This window comes from Macrosteles quadrilineatus, unplaced genomic scaffold (genome assembly GCF_028750875.1).
Source record: "Macrosteles quadrilineatus isolate MER2022 unplaced genomic scaffold, UCM_ALF_1.0 Scaffold_2__2_contigs__length_208266976, whole genome shotgun sequence".
NCBI lineage: Eukaryota > Metazoa > Arthropoda > Insecta > Hemiptera > Cicadellidae > Macrosteles > Macrosteles quadrilineatus.
The window spans coordinates 84,904,391-84,926,227 of NW_026542595.1; the positions used below are offsets into that span (position 1 = coordinate 84,904,391).

General features: G+C 36.9%; 1 protein-coding gene across 2 annotated transcripts in view; it reads left to right on the forward strand.

Moving 5' to 3' along the window:
• The first annotated feature begins 2,624 nt into the window (after positions 1 to 2,624).
• Positions 2,625 to 21,837, forward strand: part of LOC128985370 (leucine-rich repeat-containing protein 24-like) — a 231,400-nt gene continuing 212,187 nt past the window's right edge. For both annotated transcript variants that reach the window (XM_054404806.1, XM_054404805.1), the window contains exon 1: positions 2,625 to 2,759. The gene's annotated coding sequence lies outside the window, so the exon portion shown is untranslated. The remainder of the gene's footprint in view (positions 2,760 to 21,837) is intronic.

The following is a 21,837-nucleotide window of genomic DNA, read 5'->3' on the forward strand; positions in this document are numbered from 1 at the left end:
AATCTAATTTCTATACATGTATTAAGATATTCATATGTATTGTAAAAGGGATTGTCTAAAAGCCAAGCAGCTACCTTTTTTTTGAAGACTTTGGGTGTGCAGGTCCTTGATGATTCATGTAGTTTGTTAAAAAATTTGATGCAATTTGCCTTGTGTGATATGCCGAATTTTGTCAATCTGTGCTGTGGAATATCTAATTTTATCCTGTTGCGTGTTTCATGTTCATGTATTTCTTGCCTGGTGGGAAAAAGGTGAAGATTAGCTTTAGTGTAAATTAGAATATGTAGTATGTATAAGTTAATTACTGTTAAAATTTTCATTTGTTTAAATAAAGGTCTACAGTGGTCCAATCTGTTAGCTCTGCACATAGTTCTAAGAACCTTTTTCTGTATCAGGAGAACATCTGATACAGCAGTTGCATGTCCCCAGAGAACCAACCCATAGGATATGTGAGATTGAAATAAACCAAAGTAGGTCATTCTTAGATATTCATCTGACACAGATTCCCTGAGTTTCCAAAATAGATAGCTGACCCGTGAAATTTTTTTACAAAGGTTGTTGATGTGGACATGCCAAGACAATTTAGAATCGATATGAATACCCAATAGTTTGACTGATTGTAAATCCAGATTTAGAGAGGTGCTGAGGATGATATTTTGAGTTTTACCTTGGTTACAAAGTAGTTTATTCGTGGAAAACCAATTCAATGCATCTCCCTGGGCCACACCCACCTGTCTGAAGAGCTCTATTTTGTCCGAATTTTTAGCAAAAATTGATGTGTCATCAGCATATATTACTGACTCAGATCTTAGATTCTTTGGAAGATCATTTATGGCTATTATAAAGAAGAAAGGCCCAAGCACAGAACCTTGGGGCACTCCCATTTTGATATCAACAACATTGGAATTAGCACCCTGAATGGAAACATACTGTTTCCTACCATTCAGGTATGACCGGAATATGCTAAGTGATTGATCCTGAACTCCATAAAATTTAAGTTTGTCAAGTAAGATGTTGAAAGGAACACAATCAAATGCTTTGCTCAGATCTAACAATGACACAGCAACTGATTCTTTGCTCTCAAATGCATTTAAAGAGTAATCAACAATCTCCATGACAGCCGATGTAGTTGATCTTCCTTTGCGGAAGCCGTGCTGAGAATCAGATAACAGATTAAACTTATCAAAATGAGCAGCAAGTTGTTTGTGCATCAGAGATTCAAAAACTTTTGAGAAAATCGGAACAATTGATATTGGTCTATAATTTTCAGGAGAAGATTTGTCTCCCTTTTTAAAAATAGGGATGACTTTGGAAATTTTTAGAAGATCTGAGAAGTATCCATGCTGCAAACAAATGTTGAAAATGAAGGCTAGAGGATCTTGGATGATATGAATAGTGTTTTTGATTATATAATTAGACAACCAATAATAATCCATGCTTCGAGAATTTGAGAATTTTGAAACTATGCTGGTAATTTCCTCTGGAGTGATATGTTGCCAATAAAAAGGCTCAACTGCTGTCAAACCATTGCCCAGAAACTCAGAGACACTAGCATTTGTGGCTGGAATGTTATTTGAGAGTGTTGTGACAGAGTCAATGAAAAATTGGTTGAGCTGTTCAGGTTCTAGTGTAGTTTGATGTGTGCCAACTGCAAATTGCTCCTGCTTAACTATATCCCAGGCTGCTCTGCATTTGTTTGGAGCAGACTCTATATAATGCTCACAGGCTTGTCTTTTAGCCAATCTTAAATTGTTCCTATAACTCTTTTTACATGATATGTAAGCTATATAGGCATTATGCATTTGGTCAGAGTTACAACTTCTATAGTTCTTATAGATACTAAACAGGCTCAACATCAACTCTCTTTCCTTAACCAAGTCTGCAGAATACCATTGAATTTTCTTTGCAGGATGTTTGATATTTTTATTTTTCTTACATACCAAAGGAGAACAAGTGTGCCAAAGTGATACAAATTGCTTAAAAAATTCGTCAACCAAAGTTTCAACATTGATTCTACCTGCAATATAATTGTCAAAAATGTCCCACTGATAGTTGCTCAATTGCTCTTTAAAATAATTAATATTTTCCTCACTTTGCTTCCGGAAAAAGACTTTATTAACATTATTGATATTCCTAGCAGTTTTATCACTATTTATCTTTTTGTTTGACTTTATATTGATAATTTGAGCACTATGAATAGAAAAATTACCTTCAATGGAGCACACATTGTACATATCATTTGAGAAATTGACCAGAATATTATCGATGCAAGAATTTAGGTATGTTGGTTTATTAAAAGTACATGTTGGAAAAGTACATGTCTGCAGAAAGAAAAGTTGTTCAACTCTTTACAATTATTGTCACACAAAAGATAGGTAAACAATAGTAGTGTACACACCGTAAAATTATTAAAAACCAAACCGCCCCACCCCTTCCGGTAGCTTTCTTAGTTGGCCTAACAAAGATCTAATTAAGATAATAAAGCGACATATTGTAGAGCGGAAACGCTAGATGAGCGTATGTGTTGAGCGCGGATAGCGAATACAACAGGCACTGGACTGGACTGAAGTAGTCTCGGTTCTTGTTCTTCTCTCCAACGCCAGTTTGATTCAGTTGGCGTCAGGCCGTGGTGTGCGGAACGTCTGTCGCCCGCCGTTTCTCTGTGTCGTTTTGTGTTTTATTGTGCTGTGTGGGTGATATTTTTGTTTATGCTTATTGTGCGTCGAAAATGCCAATTTGGATACCATCAGCTGTCTCCGGTAAGTGGGTATGTTGTATTCAGGTTGATGTAGATGGGCGACTAGCCGCTGCTCAATAGGTTATCTCCGGTCACTTCAATTACATATCATTTGCATTTAATTCAAGCCTGTTCACTACGAATTTAGATGGTCTCAATTATCGCTTGAGGCTTGGTGCTCGTTCAAGTAGTTAACACAGGAGTGGCCTTGCGTTTTTATTTTTGTGTGGTTTGTAAATTTAATTTTTAAGTAGGATACCTCAAACAGGGTTTATTTTTTATGATATCAAATAGTTAATAGCTACGGTAGTGTTGTATTCTTTAATTTGGCCAATGGTAAAGGTACAGTAAATACATGGTTAAAAAACCATCGCCAAGATTATGTTTAAGTCTAAAAGTATCGTATATAGATCCAAAAGTAAACAAGTCTTTATGTTTAAATTGTAAATATTATTTTTATTATAAATATTCATGACGCAGCCTGGTATGAAGCTAAGGAGGTACTGGTACCGGTAATTTTGAAGTGGTTTTTGGCAAATATTTTATTGGATAATTTTTAACAGCATTTTTAACTAAACACTAGACATTTGTATAACTTAGACTATTTTTATATGAGTTTCCATTTATGCGGCGTGAACTAAATTAACTTAATAACTTGGTTAGGGTAAATTTTAGAAGGTGTCTTTATAAGAATTACGCAATAACACATGCTTTTTGCACTGAATTTATTTTGCTAACACAAACATTTATCACACCTATTTATGCCGGTTGGATCCGACAATTTAGTGAGGCTGTACCTATACTCCAGACACAGATTATTTTAATTTTACAGTCGGTAAATAAATTGATATGTTGACTTCGCGTTCAATAAATACTAGTTTGAGTAGTTTCCTTGTATGGGGTACGGTACGTAGGGAGTGTGGGAACGGATGGTGATTGTATGCCGACGTCATGGGGTCGGGGCAGTCCGTGTCAGTCTATTTACCTGCGCTATTCACGCTCAAAAGATCAATACTTGAACCCTAGACGGCTCGAGGGTCCCGCGTTCGAGCCTTTATCTCGCTCCAGAGCTAAAAATTGCTCCGTAGCCATAACAGGTGGCTGGCCGTCTTAATGTGTTGATAGCCTCTGGCGATAGAAGGCCTTCCCGACTAAGCATTTGTTTTTGTTTACGTACGTTTGATAACATGTTTTTGATGTAAGGTAATTAGGTACCACTCTTACGGAAAAATGTACTACCTATGCATGGAGTCACTAAATGTAGAAAGTTTTTTTTTACAAGTCAGCACCTGTTTTAATTATGCCTTAACTGGCCATGACGTCTTTACTTCACAAAATGTTTAGTCGAATAACTTATTTCTTGAGTGTAGCCATTGCAAGCTAATAAATCAAGAGACTTCGTCGAAATTTCTTGGTAAATTTAGAACTTACGATTGCTAATAACGTAATAAATTCCGCGGAAATTGTTGTAATATGTACTTAAATTATAACTCACTGATAAGGGCGCTGCGATGTCATATTGTACGGTTCCGTACCATACGTGCTACACAAGCTCGTCACGAGAATATGGCTTAATTATTAGCTTTTAATAATTATTTGTAAAAATAGTTCTGCATTGATTGCAAATAAACTAACGCCATTTTTTTTAGTTTCAAAGATGGTTTAAGTCGTGTTTCTTTGTACTGTAGTTATGATTTGTTCGGAATAATTTTATGACGTTAGTTGGTGGTATGACGGTGGCAATTAATTACTACACACATCCAACACTGCAGCGTGTTCAGTTTATTGGTGGTTTTCATAAATGAGCTAGGTTAAATGTGATTTTTTCCTCTGACAGGAAACATACTTATAGCTAATTCCTATGTTCGCGAAAGCTTATTTAGCCTAATTAATTGTTCCTATCCCTAATGTTGTTGCTATTCCTATTACTTATTTTTTATTCCTTCAAGACAGATGATGTCGTCACAGCTCAAATAAATCAGGAATAATAGGCCTAGGCTACTCTGTGACAATATTAGACCAATGCACACATTTACAAATACATTAAAGGCATTGTGTTTGCATTATTTTGGGGTACCTAATAATTGTAGAAAAATTGGTCTCATACCTTTAGACGTGGGCGTATTCAGTATATTAAACCGAAACCCGTACTCTTGACATAACAGATGTTATAAAAGTGCTTATCGTTATCAGTACATTATCGTAGGTCTAATATACGATAAGGGATATGTTTTGTGTGCTAAACAAATCTTGTGAATCTAATTACTGTATAGACTTATTAAAAATATCAAACGTAGGTAGCCTAAAGGCTTCTTATTTTATCAAAACCGTGTTAGAGTTCCATTTAGATTATGGGACAGAATTCCGGGATTAGCAATACATGTCAGTAACTAGGCTTCAAGGTCGTCCGTTATTTTCAGCAAATAAAAGAGGGAAACGTTGTTCTACCGTGAGGAATTCGACCCTGTTTTTGTTACGGGCGTCGATGATGTCAGTGCAGCGTTGCGAGTGCGACCTAGCGGAAAAACATGCAACTACGTCTTTGATAGCTGACCCGCCTCTAATGTTGAAATCTTGTCACTTAGTGCTTGCTGGACATCGCCTACTGTGAGATTACTGTCAAATTGTAGCTCGCATAATTGGCCTACACCTATTTAGCATTCGTTTGTATGAAATCGCGTGTTCTTTCCGTATTTTTCATTTATTAAGATTAGGAATATTTAGTTCCCTTTGAACATGCATGCATTTGTAATCGTCAGTAAAAATGATTAAGCTCTACAAATCCTAATGCTTGTCAAATAATATTGCTCTGGGTGTAATGCAGTTTTATAATTGATTAGCGTAGACCTATGTTTTTCAAGTGTGATAAACATTGTATTTTCAAATGCCAATCGATTAAAGGACCACATTCTCTAATCTGTCTACCAGTGAGTTTTCCTACTGCAGCAGCATGATATCGACTGTCCGACCTCGGATAGCGCAGAAATCAGAAATAAATAACAACGATCAATAAATCATCTTCGTTTTATGTTAGACTAATTTGATGCATTTAATTAACTCGTTCTAGTTTTTCCACTTGCATCTAACATTGCAAATGTCAGCAACCCCCGACTCCATTGGTACTCTCGTGAGACTGTAAAAGTATAAAGCGTCACTCATCTACAATTTTCAGCTTGCAAGATAACAACTAGTAGTGTGAGAATGGGGAATTGACACAGTGTGGTATGTAGCGCGATACAATGAGAAAGGACAGTCAAGCGCATATTTCTAGAAGCTCGCGTATTTTCCGGGTACAGTCAGAGCCAGCAATAAGGGGTTGTCTGGACCATCCATGTATATCAAAGGAGAAGGTCTCTACGTGCCCGATATGAAGATAACATGCGAGCGTTAACGACTCGATCATCCACTGGAAGTGGAAGGGTCGGATAAAACGGAATGCCGGTTAACCGAGGATCACATTATAATCGAAATAAAGATACTAACTTGGGCTAGGCTATATAATTATTTTGAAGGACCTTTCTCTGCTGCGGACCTTCGTTATAACTGCGTCGTCAACACACAACACGTGTAAACTTTCCACCATAATCCCGCGGTCTCGGGTCGCTATTACAACTTACAACTTATAACCCTAAAAATGATTAGGAATATAGTTTTGGTCCTTGTATCGACATTTTGATCCATAATTTCCACATATCTTATTAGATTTGTTTAATGTTGCGTATAATGTTGTTGTGAATTATAATAAAGTTATTAAGAAACATAAATAATCGCTTATTTTTCTCATTAAAAATTATTGTAAGCTTTGATAGAACAGTTTTTTTAATGACAATACGTGTATTTTTGTAAAATAGCATAATCTCTGTAAGCGTGGAAAATGCCAACTAAAAGTTTGGTTGACAATATTGTATGATCAAAACTCAGGCAGGCTACTTATTATTTACTGCCTTGTTTGCACTCAATTCTGAATCCAGGTAAAGGTACAACCTCAGAGTAATAATACTAATAATACATGATGTATTATTACTCTGATGTACAAATAAAAATCCCCTGTCGCAGCAACCATGTAGTCTACGCGAATGACCTCTAGCTTTACTGAGTTCTTTATTTAAAGTAAACTGGTGTACAGTATACGATTGTCTAAATACACTTACCCATCAGTATGAACAAACACCAACAATACTGCAGATGAAATACTACATTTCCTAGGTAATTAAGACCTTTATAACTCTTCCTGACAAAGCAAACGGCTGATCCTGTTCAGTTCACAAGTTCATACTAAATAACTCATTCATCCAATACATAGTGAGAATGATGGTCAAGAAGTGTGTAAAGTATTGGGTGCTGAGGGAGTGGTTGGAAGTGGAATGGGGTTTGAGGGGAGGGTTTGGAACCGCAATCTGTAGTGTCATGGCGGACAGCAAAGGGTTAGAGCTCATGAACAGAGTTTTTTCACATTTAAAGTTGGAAGTCGTATTGGAAAACACCCGTATTACTGGAGCTATTTAGCCTTTTTGCTTCTCTGTTATACCGTAATGGCCTCGGCGGGGTTACCTTTAAAAGTTGAAACGTTAAATTATGCAAATGGTTTGTTTTTGTTTCGAACACAAACAGTGCCACCTTGGCCCTGATTATTGCTTTTAACAATGGTGTGAGCTTAACATTTCACTCGGGAAACCCTTAATAGGCCTGAAATTATTTATATTTTTATTTCCAAGAGCTGTCCAGAAATATATTTCTGAGTTACCTAAAATCACCCTCGCTTCAGCAAACCTGCAGACTATAAAATTTCCATTTGCCCGATTATATTTTCAAATAAATCTATTAATTTAATTAACATTATGTTCAGAAAGTACCTAGGTTTGCTGCTACAGGGAGGGTAATAAAGTAGGGGGTTTAGTCGAATATCAATAGCTTAGTAACCTATAAAATAAGTTAATTTTCCAGGCTTTTTTAAGTTTGATCAAAATATATCCGTAAACAAGCAAACTACAACAGTTTACTTATTCTCTATAAGAATAGCAGAGTAATTTCAAATTTACGATTTTTGATTTTTTTTCGTGACCAATAACCGTAAAAACCCCTTCAATATACCTAAAATTATTTGTTTATAAAGCATTTAAAATGGTATCAAAAGAAATTGGGAATTTTTTTAATGGTCAAGATTGAGAATGACCGATTTTTGCCCCATAAAATCTTTCGTAAAACCCTGTTCCCATTAGTTTACGAGCTCATTCAAGGTTTATCCCGCCCTACACCGTCAAGCCAAATTTCACCAAAATCGGACAAAATTACTTAAGTTATCGCGTTCACGTACACACACACACACACACACACACATATATTGTATATACAGTACATAATATACCAATTTGAACTAATAGTTTTTTTGGCCTCTGGGGTCTGGGGACGTCAAAATGAAAAAAGTAAATCGGTGCGGGCCTAGGTCTTACAATGAGACCCACCTAAGCTACTTCCCTATAGGGAAATTTGCTAAAACGTTTCGATCAAAACACATTGCATCGATAGGATGTTAGAATATGACATGGTATGTTATTAAACAGTCTGCAGAGTAAAGTTGTTAAAATCAATAACAAGCAAATAGAACTGTTCTGGGATATCATGTTTACAAGTTTTCCGCTTTTCCCAGTTGACATTTCAACCGTGTATTCCAGTTTTGTTTACTACTGGTGTTCTTTGATCAGTTTATGTCGTCTGGCTGTTTTATTATTCGTTAGAGTTGTGCCGATATGGCAATGTTTTCATTCGTTTATCTGCTATAGAGTTCGGTGTGGTCAAATAAAGTGTGGTCAAATGTTTGAAATGTCAATACTATATCTGAATTCTATTAACCTTTCGCAAGCAATAATTGTACTCAATAATTAATTATAATGTAGGTGAATTTCTTTATACTGTAATCGGAAGGGTAGATCATTTTTTTTATCACTGTCCACTGTCGTTATAAACGACATAGTAAAAAAAAACACATCATACATGACATCTAGCCTATTACAAAACTCGTCTTCCCAGACATATTGACAGTTTAAAAGTTATATTGTAACATTTTCAAGGCCGCGGATATTTATAGAATGGCGATTGCTATGTAATGAATTGATCATGATTAACACTAGACTTGTGTGATGGGTTGAAATAAATCTCCATTGCAACACATAAAATTAGTGTATTACAAATTTTTAGAGTAGCCTATAAATGTAGACCTAGATAGGATCGAAATTGTGGGTAGACTATATCATGATATTCTCAACAGTTATATATGTAACTGTTGTAAGTTAAACTGTTTTATTATCAAAGTTTGTAACAGTCATGAGTAGAAGCAATACTTTGTTGTAACTTTAATGGGTCGCGTGCAACGTGCGATGTACATCGTAGTTTATCGTCAATATAAATATCGTTTTGGATTTCTTCTGTGAACGAATAGTTCAGCTTGTAGACTTTCATTAATGCAGCTTGGAGAATATCATTTATACAATTTTATAGACTATAGTGATATATATTTTACAGAGGGTATGAAATCCCGTGTTAAAAATAATACAAATCAAACAGGTACCGGTAAAATATTGTTACCATTTGTTCTGTGTGGGGTGATTTAACATTGTAAAATGCCAACGAAATTCTCAGGTATTTATGAATTTATTTATGACCAATACTGTAACATGGGTTATACTAGAAATAATTACGGAATTCATTCTAAATCTCACATAAAACTACGTTGAAATGTGCTTACGTGAAATTTCTTAATGGTCTTAAGTTAGCCATTTTCCAAAACACTCAACGTAGTACGACTGTTGTCCGACTGTTTAGTGTACGTAGATACGACTGTTAAAATACTTAGTCTTTAAATGTAGAAAAGACAATTTTTGAAATTCAAGAATGTTTACATTGGATATGCCGAGGATGTAAAAATTGCGTTCAAACATCCCAAGGATGCCACTCTGGCGAGAGATCTCACCTAAAATATTTACTCTGGCCACATCTTCCAACCTATTACAAACCTCCATGTGATAGTCTGGTCAGCCAAGTGGTTTTCGCCTTCAAATCTGTTGCTGGCAGAAGCAGCTATTACCTAGATGCAATTTGTTTCTAGGCTATCAGTAAACGTGATACCATTAACATAAGTCTGACAGTAAATAGTAACAGCAGCGTTTGGCAGTTCTGTTAACACGTACCGTACTTCTGGTGTCATTCTACGAGTACATGGTATGGCGACATTTAATAATTTCACGTATATGATCTATTCGCCTATGATCTATATATCTAGACCTTCGATGTATACTGTATAGTCCAACTATTATTCGATGATTTGTACGGTATTTACCTTTCCCCGGCACACATCTGCAGACCTTGGCGCCGGCTATTTTGCTACGCCAGCGTCCGTGTCCGGCGTTGTGTGTGTGTCTGTGTGTGTGTGTGCGTGTACTAGTGGTCACGTGATCGCAGTGATCGGCTCGGGTCACCGGGTAAGCCCGTATGTCAATGACCCCGCCCGTAGCTCTGATAACACAATCACTAAACAAACACAAGAACGGGGTAAAGTTGTTTTTGCTATCATTTGCTGTTGCCTACGAAAATAAATATTTTCTTTCACTGAACTATGACATACATTATTTGAAAAGAAGTAGTCAATTGTGTACCTTTAAATGGTTAAATTTGATGCATAACTCTGTTTATTTGTTATTGATGTCCCAGTTAAAGAATATTGCTTATTATTTGTCGTGTCCTTCCGAATTTGATATATCAAGCATTTCAAAATTACGTAGCCTACGGTATATACATTTTTGCAAAAGAGGCGTTCCAATTTACTTTTAGGTAAGAATGTTTACCCTCCTCAACTATCTCAAGATGTAATTATACTTTACCACAGCATTATTGACACCCAGCTAGGAAATCTCTAGGTGTAGGGAATTCATGTTGCTTAATTAGGAAAATAATTTGCTGTGGCTTTTAAGACTTTCCCAAACTGTAACAAATATGTTTTGGAAATTAGTAACGAAGATATTATACTTTTTATCTCTTTAGATCAGTTAAAATGATTTTTGTTCTTTAATGTTTTATTGATACCCAGTTAGAAAGATGCTCATCACTTGAGCTACAGAATCAAATGGTAGATTTTTTACAAAACTACTTCTATAATTTTTGATTTAGCATTAAAATGTTCCAGTTTTTACTTCCTTTGGCAACTAAATTAATATGGTGTTACTTTCTCTATAGTATTATAGATTACCAAGATTAGGAATACTGCATACTATTAAGATGAGAGTTAAACATAAGTAAGACGAGAGTAAGCAGTGTATGTTTGCTATTGGATTTTTAAATTAGTAATTCTTTTCATTAGTCGAAAGTTCTTTATTACAAAATACATTGTAAGTTCCCAGTTAATCGCTTATTCTCTCAGTGACCTAGATATTGTCGTACTGCTGTTCACCCGTTGGACCAGTCCCAGTAGGCTATGCCACAGCAGAGTATAGAGGCCTCACGGCACGACTGACCCGAGGTTCAAACCTCCCGTCGTGAGAAACTTTAATGGCACTTGTGGAGACTGGAACTTGGTTATTTAGAATGGAATTCTGTTCTCCGGTTCCCCAACGCTGTAAAATTAACAGTTAGAATAGTTTTAAACAACGTTACAACTATTCTCACAAAACTACTTGGCATCGTTAGTTTGGATTGCTTTGTAAAAAAAGCTCCATTGTAAAAGCAACTTTTAATGGAATCTAAACACTTGAAAAGTAATGCACCAAATGGCTTCTTCATCAAAGAAAAATCAGCTATTTATAAACCGTATAAGCAAAGCGTTTTGCAAGGCAGTTTTTGTTATTTGATTTTTTATAATTTCTCTAATTGAGTTTTTTTATGACATAATCCGAAAATGAAATAATCACATTATTGATGTTTTGTTGAATGGATAACTGTGTATAAGGAAGAAAGAGTCTAATCTTCAAACTGCATTTTATACTATCGAATTGAGCAATGAAGTGTAAACTTGATACATGTCGGACCTCCAAAACCTCACTATTAGTCTCAAATGTTCTATTTAGCTCCATTCAAAAGGCAGCACTCCATACCGAAGCATAACTAAAGTAGCACATCACATAACACATTTAAATTTCTTTATTTGCCATTGCCAGTTATTTTTTATTGACCTAATGCATAATTTAATTTTCAATTAAATCATTGGATAACTTAAAAACAAGTATCTCCAACCTCCCTGTCTCAACCTTTTAAGTTGAACATTTTGTTGGAATTTTAAATTTGTACATACTGAAATTTTACTGAAACTTTTCCATGTTAAAATAACAGTTTTGTAAATTTTCTATTTCGATAATCAACTCCATAAATTCTAGCTATCGAATAGTCGAGATATGGGTTATAACAAAGATTCCCAAAACTCCGATGAAATGTCGCTATAGAACGTCCTATGCATTATTTTCAAACATTTAAGAGAGTCATAACCCAATGTATATATTTTGTGGGGATGCGGAATACTATCCCCCGGAAAACTACCCCCCCAGGTGAAACGTGACGTCACAATATCTGCTAACTAACCAATATGGAAGCCGTGTCCGCGACTGGAATACTACCCCCCCCCCTAGACAAATCATGCTATGTAATTTTAACTTTAATTCGAGTAATTCCGTTGGATAATATAAAATGCATGTGGTGAATATAAAACAGATTTTCGAAATGTTACAGCAAGTTTGGTTGGTTAGGTTAGGTTAGATTAGAACTGTTTGACAACTAAATTTGAGTGCCCGTGACTGGAAAACTGCCCCCCCGGTCTCTGACGTCAATATGACGTAGGAACCTGCTTGGGGGGGTAGTTTTCCGGGGGGCAGTCTTCCGGCGACCCTATTTTGTCGCCAAACTCCTGTTACCAGATAGTTTTCCACGCAGACAGTTCTGCAGGTGTTCAGTTCTCGCTGCGGTTGCGGATTGCGGAGTACTAGTTCTTCATCAGTTCCGGCCGTGATTCGGGTTCAGGTTCAGCTAAACACGGACGTGGCTTCCTGTTTGTCGATCAACAAACAAACAAACAGATGCGTCGCGTTTGGCCGCTCTTCACTGTTTACAGTCCAGTGTTTGTGCGAAACGCAAAATCATCTCGTGAAAGAAGCTGTCCGGGATAAAACGATCGGATGAAGTGTTTATGTTATGTGAGTTGCGTCGCGTTTTGTATCTGAGAGAAACGTGCCACGTGTCGTGCTTTATTTTTGGTAATTTCGTTTCCAATTGTTTTTTTGTACTTGCCTTAGCTACAATGGGTTTGTTGTTATGTACAAACAATACGTAAATAAGTTTGTAATATGTTAAAATTAAAACCGTAAACATCTACAATCTGCATCACACTGTTAACAAGTTCGTAAAATATATTTTACCTAGGCATTGTATATACTAACCTTATCGATTAATTTATATTTGCAATATGTTTGAACTGGAGTCGCCATAAAAATCAGAGTCATATTTGATGACCGCTTGTCTAGTAAAGACATAATCTTTTTTTCGTTTAAATAGTTTTTTATATGCCTATATAAAATGTTCTATTTAAAATAATTAAATAAATTTCATGACGGTCTTTATAGAATCTAAAATCTGACCGGTTTTCAGGTTTTAAATGTCTAGACTAAACATAACAAGATTACCAATGCCGCAAAACAGAGTAGGTCAACAAATGTATTCTGAAAGGATAAAATCAGGGGATAATTACTGTATAAGTAATAGTGAGTATGGATTAGAGTGACATGATTTGTGGGGTACTATTTTTGACTAAGATCAGCTGTTTCTATAAGCCAAGACCATTTACTAAAGTTTAACGATCAAGGGTAATTAACTGGGACCAGTTATGGATCATCAAACCGCTACAAAATATTCATCAAGCAAGACCTACAACCACTTTGTTATTGTTGCATAACAATATTTGCTATTTAATAAAACGCAATCTAAGCTCGTAAAGTAAAGAGTTATTTAATTTTCACGAGAATGCACAAGAGAACAAAGAAAGTAGAAGTTGGTAAACAGTTTGGGAGAGTACAAGGCTGTTAGTTGTGTAGCGCTGGCTGCACAAGCTGACACTGTGCAACTTATCTGCCTTGCAAATGCGACAAATTCCTTAACCAACAAGGGTCTTACCCGGTATATATTTACCTCATCCAACACCTCCGAATAAACGGATATACGTATTATGCTAATACAGCAACCCTGGCTCACTTAACACGACACTGCTTTTGTTTTGATTAGGGTTAGAAAGAATTGTTTTATTTGATTGTCCCTTGATGATTTAGCACATTCATTTAGCCGAAATAGGTAATTATTCATTATTCATCGTTGAAGCGATGAGAACGTAGAAAAGTAAATTTGTTTAATGAAACACACATGGTTTGATAATTCAACAAAACATACGTTATTGAGTTTAGAAGCTCGATTAGCGAAATGTTATACCACAAGGAAAGTGATATATATATTTTTAAGAGGTTGGCGGTCTTTTTAATCTTGCATTTTCCTGTCTACATAGACTACGGATCTGTGCGTTGAACGTATCCAGCAAAGCAAGGGGTGAGCCGGTACACTTGAAGGGTGGAATCATTTACTGTGTGTACCGTTATGTGATCGTTGGTATACCGGCATTCAGTATATCACAAAAACTCATGGTAGGCCTATATGTCGTGTGCTCCCACTATCTCCGCGTTCTGCCATCTCCGAACCCAAATCTGTCCCGCCACCTCCGAATTCTTGAGTGACCCTTATAATACAGTCACTGCCTGCGTTGTTAGCTGTCATTGCATCCACGGCTGCGAAGCCCCGTGGATGGAAGATTTAATGAAAATTTAACCCGTGGGTTAGGTTAGGTTAGGTTAGGTTAGGTGTGGACGGAAAGTCTTAACGCAGGAAGTAACCGAGGATTATAGGGGTCACTCTGAAATTCGGAGATAGCGGGAGGTAACCCTATATGTATAGTTAGTGGTGAAGTGTAGGCTACTGATAAATGTATTGACAGGGTTACCTCCCGCTATCTCCGCGTCCCGCCATCTCCGTGTACCGCTATCTCCGAATTTCAGAGTGACCCCTATAATCCTCGGTTACTTCTTGCGTTAAGACTTTCCGTTCAAACCTATCCTAACCTAACTTAACTTAACTTAACTTAACCTAACCTAACCTAACCTAACCTAACCTAACCTGACCTGACCTAACCTAACCTAACCCACGGGTTAAATTTTCATCAAATCTTCCATCCACGGAGCTTCGCAGCCGTGGATGCAATGACAGCTAACAACGCAGGCAGTGACTGGATTAAAAGGGTCACTCTAGAATTCGGAGATAGCGGGACAGATTTGGGTTCGGAGATAGCGGAACGCGGAGATAGTGGGAGCACACGATTGACAGGTGCCCCGGTCCGAACCCACGAAATCGCTCCCTTGGGCCCGAAGTCCGAGGCACTACCGACTGAGCCGCTGACTCACCAAGTATCCAAAATTATTACTTGACTTTTACGTGAGCCTGCAATACTTAGCCAAGAAAAAATAATACCCATCAGAAAAAATCAATCGATTAGGTATTACTGTAGGTGATTTTACTATAGGTATGAGTAAGTCTGGAGAATTGCGTCATTGATTAGACGTCACTGAAACAACTGTATGAGACATAAACCTAGCAACTATGTGATAAAATACCTTTATGTGGTGAAACTCTAGTTATTAGCTAAGTTGCTATCCGTAGAACCCATCAAGTATCGTTATAGGATTGTTTGACCCAGATCTGTTCGTATTGCGGCCCTTAAAATAATTCGATTGTGGAACCAGATACTGTTTGTCATTTGGCTATCCATTGATAATGGCATTAGTAATTAAATCTGGGGCTAGACATTTCCCTTTAAAATAAAACATATAAAACATCAAAGGCGAGGAAAACACAAAAATACAATTTTCATTATCTGGTCTACACTATTAAAGAATGAAGACGTATTGTTGTAAAATTATATCTAAACAGAAGCTAAGAAAGATTGTTGTCCAAAACGGAACAACAAGAATATATATACTTTGTACGTGCCCACCTACATGAGACTAGGATAGACGTAATAAAATAGTATACCTTAAGTTAGTTTTTTTCTTCAAAAAGTAGTATATTAAAAATTGATTTGTAATTCACCATAACAAAGGTCAATGAACCTGTATATTTCTTGGCAACCTTGAATATAAAAGGTGTTACTACGAAAGTTTTTATTAAAAAATCCATTCAAAGCATCAGTTGGTACAACATTGGTAGTTGGTACATTCACATTACCATTGCTATTACACCACGGCTAGCTCTGTGGGGAGTCTTTATGCAGTTATCGACAACAGTAGCTTCATTCAGTACGGTGTGATTAAAGAGGCCATATCGAATGAGGCCCGTGGGAGGTCGTGTTACCGAGGTCGTATTATCAAGGTCGTGTCAAGGTCACACAGGTAACACTGCTAGACCGTGTTATCGCACGCCACCCCCTCCCCCACCCCACTCACCCTCTCAGGCTATAGATAATCTCGACACGAGCCTACTTAGCGACTACGCGACCTGTGTACTACGAGAGCCATCTACGCTGCATACGCAATCTTGTAGTGTATAGTTACGTAAAAGTAATTATTAAAACTTGTAGTTAATAAAAATACGTAATAGTAATAATCAAAATTAGTGTTATAGATTAGTATGCTTAGTGTTTTGTTAATTTGAATGTAAAACGATGACATAAAATTATATAAAATACCCCCGCCGCAGCAAACCTGCAGACTAAGCGAATTTCCATTTGCCTGATCGGATTCACACTAAAATGTCTCCTTAAAAATGTCACATTTATTCCCTATTTAAATAATGTTAGTTTAACGAGTACTTAGGTTTGCTGCAACAGGGAGGGTAAAAAGGTGTTTTTGTGTAAAATGTTAATAGTTTAGTATGAAATGAATACATTTTCCAAATTTGATCAAAATATGTGCATAAACAAGGAAACTGCAACAGTTTACTTATTCTCCATAAGAATGACATGGACATTTTAAATTGACCGATTTTTGGAATTTTCTCCGTAACCATTAGGTGCATAATAACACTTCAATATACTAAATTATTTGTTTTTTTAAGCTCTACAAAATGGTTTGAAAAGAAATTGCTAAATTTTAAGTTTTTAGGTTCAAAAATGAGAAAAACCAATTTTTACCCCATAAAACCCCCCATAAACCCCTGTTCCCATAGTCTGATCATGCTGGTTCGCGAAAACTCGTTCGAATAAACGTAGGTTTACACGTTTGTACCAAATTTCATTTTAATATATGAATTTGAACGGATAGTTTTTTTGGCCTCTAGGGACCTCAAAACGAAAAAGTAAATCGGTCCCGGGTCCAGGTCTTACCATGAGTACTACGGTAATAGCTTATTCCCTTATGGGAAATTCGCTAATATGTGCTTTACTTTTGTATGCGAAAATTGGTAAACCCCTTTAAATAAGGGAATAAGACTCACCAGCTTCTAAATAGTTTAATCCTTTTCGACAGTGGCCACCACATCTCGAGGTAAATGAGTTCTCCAGGCATATGGCATATCTTGGCTGTCTACATAATTCTAGAAAGATCCTTTCCTCCACGACGAATCACAATTTTCAAGGCTATTCGGAAAGGGAAAATGCCTATGCGAAAGAGCTTTGCCAGATCTCGAGGTACAGTATTGTAGTTCATAATAAATTTCACGCCTGTAATAGAAAGCCTCAATGCCTCTTGAGGTAACAAAACCTTCAGACCTATACGATAAAACTTTGCCGCATCTCGAGGTACAGTATTAACAACTTTCAGGCCTATAATACAAAGCCTCAATGCCTCTGGAGGTTACAAGACCTTCAGACCCTATACGATAGAGCTTTGCCGCATCTCGAGGTACAGTATTAACAACTTTCAGGCCTATAATACAAAGCCTCAATGCCTCTTGATGTTACAAGACCTTCAGACCTATACGATAGAGCTTTGCCGCATCTCGAGGTACAGTATTAACAACTTTCAGGCCTATAATACAAAGCCTCAATGCCTCTTGATGTTACAAGACCTTCAGACCTTTTCGATAGAGCTTTGCCGGATCTCAAGGTACAGTAGTGTTGTTCATTACAACTTTCAGGCCTATAATACAGAGCGGCAATGCCTCTTGATGTTACAAGACCTTCAGACCTATACGATAGAGCTTTGCCGGATCTCAAGGTACAGTAGTGTTGTTCATTACAACTTTCAGGCCTATAATACAGAGCGGCAATGCCTCTTGATGTTACAAGACCTTCAGACCTATACGATAGAGCTTTGATGGATCTCAAGGTACAGTAGTGTTGTTCATTACAACTTTCAGGCCTATAATACAAAGCCTCAATGCCTCTTGATGTTACAAGACCTTCAGACCTATACGATAGAGCTTTGCCGGATCTCAAGGTACAGTAGTGTTGTTCATTACAACTTTCAGGCCTATAATACAGAGCGGCAATGCCTCTTGATGTTACAAGACCTTCAGACCTATACGATAGAGCTTTGCCGGATCTCAAGGTACAGTAGTGTTGTTCATTACAACTTTCAGGCCTATAATACAAAGCCTCAATGCCTCTTGATGTTACAAGACCTTCAGACCTATACGATAGAGCTTTGCCGGATCTCAAGGTACAGTATTGTTGTACATTACAACTTTCAGGCCTATAATACAAAGCCTCAATGCCTCTTGATGTTACAAGACCTTCAGACCTATACGATAGAGCTTTGCCGGATCTCAAGGTACAGTAGTGTTGTTCATTACAACTTTCAGGCCTATAATACAGAGCGGCAATGCCTCTTGAGGCAACAAAACCTTCAGACCTATACGAAAGGGCTTTGCCGCATTTCAAGGTACAGTATTAACAACTTTCAGGCATATAATACAAAGCCTCAATGCCTCTTGATGTTACAAGACCTTCAGACCCTATACGATAGAGCTTTGCCGGATCTCAAGGTACAGTAGTGTTGTTCATTACAACTTTCAGGCCTATAATACAGAGCGGCAATGCCTCTTGAGGCAACAAAACCTTCAGACCTATACGAAAGGGCTTTGCCGCATCTCAAGGTACAGTATTAACAACTTTCAGGCCTATAATACAAAGCCTCAATGCCTCTTGATATTACAAGACCTTCAGACCTATACGATAGAGCTTTGCCGGATATAGAGGTACAGTATTGTTGTACATTACAACTTTCTGGCCTATAATACAAAGCGTCAATGCCTCTTGAGGTAACAAAATCTTCAGACTTATACGATAGAGCTTTGCCGGATATCGAGGTACAGTATTGTTGTACATTAAAACTTTCAGGCCTATAATACAAAGCCTTAATGCCTCTTGAGGTAACAAAACCTTCAGACCTATACGATAGAGCTTTGCCGGATCTCGAGGCATCAAAGGTTGTTCGCCCACTCATGTGATGCGAGCTTCTTATGCAAATTGACTTGTTCCGACTTCCAAACACAGTGAACTTGAACCTTCCTTACTGTCTAGTGTTTCCTGTGTACAAATGGACACCAAAGAGTTAAGAAAATTTTTGGTTGTGACCGGAGACATGTATAATTTGTTTGTAATATTGTCAGACTTATTCAAACCTTGTATTATGTAGGGATATTTTGGATTCAATATATGTACTTGATATACGTAAAGGAATCTATCATTTGCTCTCAAATACAAATTCTTCAATTTACAAACTCCATTAACTATTATGATTTCACATGTTTTGCATGCATTGTATACTACATACATATTGTAGTTTTATGTTAGAGTGTACCGTGTGTACAGTCACTTCACGCAATGCTCCATCGCCTTGTTTGTTGTGTACAGTTTGTAGACTGATGACAGACGTTGAAGTGCACGAGTCGCTGTGATGTTTGTTGTCTGTTGTCTGCTGCTTGTTGTCGTCCAGCAAACAATCCCGCGTTCGCTACGTTCACGTGTGCTTATTATAGTTACAAACTATGCCATGCCATAATACAGTTTCCTCTTATATAGCAGGGTATTTTGTTGTCTCCACTACACGTTCTCTTATTAGTTTATAGTTATCTACATTTTGCGCCGTTAAGTATTACAATTTTACTATGCAAATTCATCAACGGAAATTATATTGTGTGAATCGTATGTAAGCTGTAAGATACATTAGATAGGTGGACAAGAGCTGGATAAGTGAAGGAAGCTTTTAAAGACACCTCTGTGTTAAGTTATGTAGATGTTTGAGGTTCGTCACAATGAACTTGAATGTGTACTAGTTGTTTTATTAGCAAAGTGTAACATGCCAATGCCAATTGGTAAAAGTTCTTCATGTCCAATTTACTGCCAATACCAGTAGCCATCTACTATATCTTGTGAAACCGGTTATAATTCATAGTTTGTAAACTATTGACGAAGAACCTTTTGAAATGTTATGTTTTTGAGAGACCATCATATTAAGTCAACTGGAATGTATCATATTAAGTTGTTTACAAAAATCCTCGTGTTAGAATGCATTGTATGGAAGGGATTGTTGAGGAGGAGAAAGTTACTACTGTATTTTTTTGCCTTTAACAAGCATTTGTATGGAAATGTTGTAATGATATTGTAAACACTATTTCTCACGCCAGTAAATGTTTCGTAGTGTTTGGTTGTAATACATTGTTGTTTAGGACTATTTTATGTATTCTTAAAGAGACCTTGGTAGAAAAGGAAGTTACAGTGTGTTAACACCGTACATCGTAATTCCTAGCACATTTTAACACAGCGTATAGTTGGTACTTTTAACAGACTTTAACAGATTATTGTGGAGAAATAAGTTACAGTCGACAGTTTTACAGACTATCTTAGAAAGCCAGTTACAACTATCGTTTGTTGTAGCATGTTGTAGCAACTCGTAAGGAGCCAGTAACTACGTATTTCACCAATTTCGTAGAAAGCCAGTTTCTATCGTTTGTAGCAATTCGTAAAGGAGCCAGCTACTATGTATTTCGCCAACATCGTAGAAAGCCAGTTACAACAATCGTTCGTAGCAACTCGTAAGGAGCCAGTTACTATGTATTTACCAACATCGTAGAAGGCCAGTTACAACAAACGTTCGTAGCAATGCGTAAAGGAGCCAGTTACTATATATTTCGCCAACATCGTAGAAAGCCAGTTACAGAGTATCGTTTGTAGCCAGTATAGACGATATTGTTTATTGAAAGTCGATGCCCGTGACAACACGCCGCATTGCCGCCAGCCGCCGGCTCTCACACTGTTTGTGATATTGTCTCATAGATTATTTTCTCATCGTCGCTCAATATATTGGTGATATTCTTCAACTATAATTATTTTTGTTCGTCCCTTAACTCACATTTAATCGTAGTCGCAAGATCGTAAAATCCTCTAAAAATCAATTACATGTGTTCTACCAATAAGTATACTGATCAGATCCAACTGCATCGATCATGTTTGTGTAACTTAAGTTAGTTTAATTTAAGTTTCTATGATGATTTAACATGGAGACTCCATTTCCGGAGGATGAAGATATCATTAGACAAATCCCCGAAGGAGATTATGTAACGGAGCACTAAAATCTGTTTCAACAGAGATTCACACATTACACTCCATTAAACTAATGTCAAACATATCACCTTTATCTACCGATTCGATAACATTTTAAATCCTGAAATGAAGAAACATTTGATTATTAATTCGACCCGTATGTGAAAACATATTTTTTCTGTAACGCTAACGCACCATGCAGGCGTTGTGCCATTGAAATAAAGCCCAACCTGTTTTACAAGTTGGCATCTCTTAAACATTTGAAATTATTGAATTATATAATGGACCTGTAGCTGTAAACAACATTTAACACAATTGACACGTTTTCGTCAAGTACAATCGCAAGTAACAACAAATCTGTAACCCAACCTTATCAAAGAGGAATAAACTACATTATGTAACTCGTGTGTCCATACTACGTCCACTTTTACCATACACACTATCAATTTAATGACTAGACAAATAAATAACTGATGAAACACACTCGTCTACTACCTGCTACGGAATGGCCTATTTAATCAACCGTAGCACATATTACAGTAGCAGTGGTTCG